Here is a 3,568-nt window from a genome sequence, read left to right on the forward strand (position 1 = left end):
TAGTTTAGTAATGCATTCATCCACAATGCGAACAAAGCGTAATTAATCAAATTGTTTAAAGGAACGTCATCCGCCTTGTGTTAATGGATTGTGCATTATCTGCGCGCCACGCCAAGAGTTCTCAGAGCGTTTCGTCGTTTGTGAGTCGTGGCACTTTCAAACGACTAGTTGAACTTGAAGACACAATCGAACCATCTCTAAATAAGAGTCTTAAGTCTTAATGTCAATTTGGTAAGAAACATTTTTTTAATTTTGCGATTTTTTTAATGTTAATCTTTTTGACTGTTCCAATAATTCCCCGTAAGATCGTAGGTGAACGAATCAATTTCGAGGATTCTGGATTTCTGCTAAATATAAAATGGTGCATGCTGGTAAAACCACTATTTAAAGATAAGGTTTTGAATAAGATGAGTTAAGACACAAGTTAATATGTGTTTAACTACTTTCTACACACGGGACTCAAAGTCTAATGTCCTATATTTTAATTAATCAGAACAGATGGAACTAGATATGGTTTTCGAAGGATTTTATTTTTGTCTTCCGGAATTGATCCAAGGGAGGTATGAGCTTAGTTTGTGGCTTTGGGTAGTTTCCAAAACTCGATGTTAGTTTAAAAAGTCAGTTTCTTTAAAGATAAGTTACTTTAAAGCGCCCGCCAATTAAGTTATTTTCAGAAACGTGGAGATCTTAAACCGAAGTTTGGCTGAAGCTTAGTTAATTTAAAGTAGCGACGTAGATATGTTATGGCAGAATTTGCATCAACGGAATCAAGTGTAATGCTAGTGGGAGACCTATTCATTCGCGGTCCTTATTTTTAAAAAGAAGGGTCGCAATTGTTTAGAAAAGTTATTTTTTTAATCGCTGTTGCGCTCGCTAGGGGATAATTTAACGTAACGACGGATAATTAAAATCAGGCCAAAGGTTTCATCACTAAGAATATGGTCATATGTTTGCTTAGTTAAGTGCTTACATAATAAGTAATCATCTTCAATAGAAAACTAAAAATTACCATAATGAATAAAATAGTTAGTTGTTTAATGTATAATTAGAAATTACCTTTACTAGCTTATGATAACTTTTCTTAGTTATTTAAATAATTAATTTTCTAGTTTAGCAAAAAATCTAATTTTTTTATTAGTAAATGACTAAATATATTATGTAGTATCTAAGTAATTTCCGTAATTATTAATTTGCCTTTTGCTTCTGCAATTTTTCATTATGTTTCTTAATAAGTGTAAATTAATAATCGTTAATTGCTCATTTCCATTATCAATAAATTACTATTTTCCTCTTTTTAGTAAATTTGCTTTATTAGCTTAAATCCATTTTACTTATAGCAGATTATCAAATTCCTTAACTGGTACATTAGCCCTTTTCTTTAGTATTAAATTTTTAGTTTCATTATATAGTTTCCCAGTAATGTATGTAAGTTGTCAATTCTCATTTATTAGTTAATTAACCATTTATTAGTTAACTACCAATTTCCATAATTAGGTAAGCCGGCTGCAAACCTGAGACGTGAAGCGAGCCACGTGACGCTAAATTAGAAAAATTCCTAGTTCACCCACGCTTTGATTGCTCGTGCGCCCAAACTTCGCTCGCGAGCTTTATGTATGCAGCCGTCCTAAATGAGTCATTTCCCTAACCGAAATTTATGAATGTAACAAAAATTAAATAAAGAGGGTGACTATTATACATTTTTTTTAATAGTTGTTTCTATAAAATACTGGAGGTCATGTGACAATGTTTTGTCTTAGTCACTTAGCACTTGAAGGTAGAGAGCACGCGCTGCAGTCGCGAGACCCTACCGGATCTGAAACCCGCGTGCCAAACTCGCGTGCAAATAAAGCACAAAAATAACTGGCGCTCATGAAGCAGATAAAAAACATTTTATACTTCTATTTTTTTGTTTTATTTTCTAGAAACACCTGTATTGTTCGGTCGTTCTAGATTAGGATTCTTACAATACGGCTCTATCAGAATCTCTATTACATACTCTCTCTTAAAGAAACACCTGTCTACTTCGGTCCAAAAAAATTAATAATGTGATTAATACATTGTTTAGCATTACAGATTGGCTAAAAGAACTCTTAATTCCGTTATGATCGTCGAAGATTTTACTTATCCCCTAAATTAGATAAAAACCATATGATTTATTAGCAATTTAAATATCACGACTATTTAACTGTTAGAAAAGAATATCCCATTTGAAATGATCGCGAAGAAAGGGGATCGCGAAGAAAGGGGATCGCGAAGAAAGGGGATCGCGAAGAAAGGGGATCGCGAAGAAAGGGGATCGCGAAGAAAGGGGATCGCGAAGAAAGGGGATCGCGAAGAAAGGGGATCGCGAAGAAAGGGGATCGCGAAGAAAGGGGATCGCGAAGAAAGGGGATCGCGAAGAAAGGGGATCGCGAAGAAAGGGGATCGCGAAGAAAGGGGATCGCGAAGAAAGGGGATCGCGAAGAAAGGGGATCGCGAAGAAAGGGGATCGCGAAGAAAGGGGATCGCGAAGAAAGGGGATCGCGAAGAAAGGGGATCGCGAAGAAAGGGGATCGCGAAGAAAGGGGATCGCGAAGAAAGGGGATCGCGAAGAAAGGGGATCGCGAAGAAAGGGGATCGCGAAGAAAGGGGATCGCGAAGAAAGGGGATCGCGAAGAAAGGGGATCGCGAAGAAAGGGGATCGCGAAGAAAGGGGATCGCGAAGAAAGGGGATCGCGAAGAAAGGGGATCGCGAGGAAAGGGGATCGCGAAGAAAGGGGATCGCGAGGAAAGGGGATCGCGAAGAAAGGGGATCGCGAAGAAAGGGGATCGCGAAGAAAGGGGATCGCGAAGAAAGGGGATCGCGAAGAAAGGGGATCGCGAAGAAAGGGGATCGCGAAGAAAGGGGATCGCGAAGAAAGGGGATCGCGAAGAAAGGGGATCGCGAAGAAAGGGGATCGCGAAGAAAGGGGATCGCGAAGAAAGGGGATCGCGAAGAAAGGGGATCGCGAAGAAAGGGGATCGCGAAGAAAGGGGATCGCGAGGAAAGGGGATCGCGAAGAAAGGGGATCGCGAAGAAAGGGGATCGCGAAGAAAGGGGATCGCGAAGAAAGGGGATCGCGAGGAAAGGGGATCGCGAAGAAAGGGGATCGCGAAGAAAGGGGATCGCGAAGAAAGGGGATCGCGAAGAAAGGGGATCGCGAAGAAAGGGGATCGCGAAGAAAGGGGATCGCGAAGAAAGGGGATCGCGAAGAAAGGGGATCGCGAAGAAAGGGGATCGCGAAGAAAGGGGATCGCGAAGAAAGGGGATCGCGAAGAAAGGGGATCGCGAAGAAAGGGGATCGCGAAGAAAGGGGATCGCGAAGAAAGGGGATCGCGAAGAAAGGGGATCGCGAAGAAAGGGGATCGCGAGGAAAGGGGATCGCGAAGAAAGGGGATCGCGAAGAAAGGGGATCGCGAAGAAAGGGGATCGCGAAGAAAGGGGATCGCGAGGAAAGGGGATCGCGAAGAAAGGGGATCGCGAAGAAAGGGGATCGCGAAGAAAGGGGATCGCGAAGAAAGGGGATCGCGAAGAAAGGGGATCGCGAAG

Source organism: Leiobunum rupestre, chromosome 5 (genome assembly GCF_980474605.1).
Source record: "Leiobunum rupestre chromosome 5, qqLeiRupe1.1.hap1, whole genome shotgun sequence".
Classification (NCBI taxonomy): domain Eukaryota; kingdom Metazoa; phylum Arthropoda; class Arachnida; order Opiliones; family Sclerosomatidae; genus Leiobunum; species Leiobunum rupestre.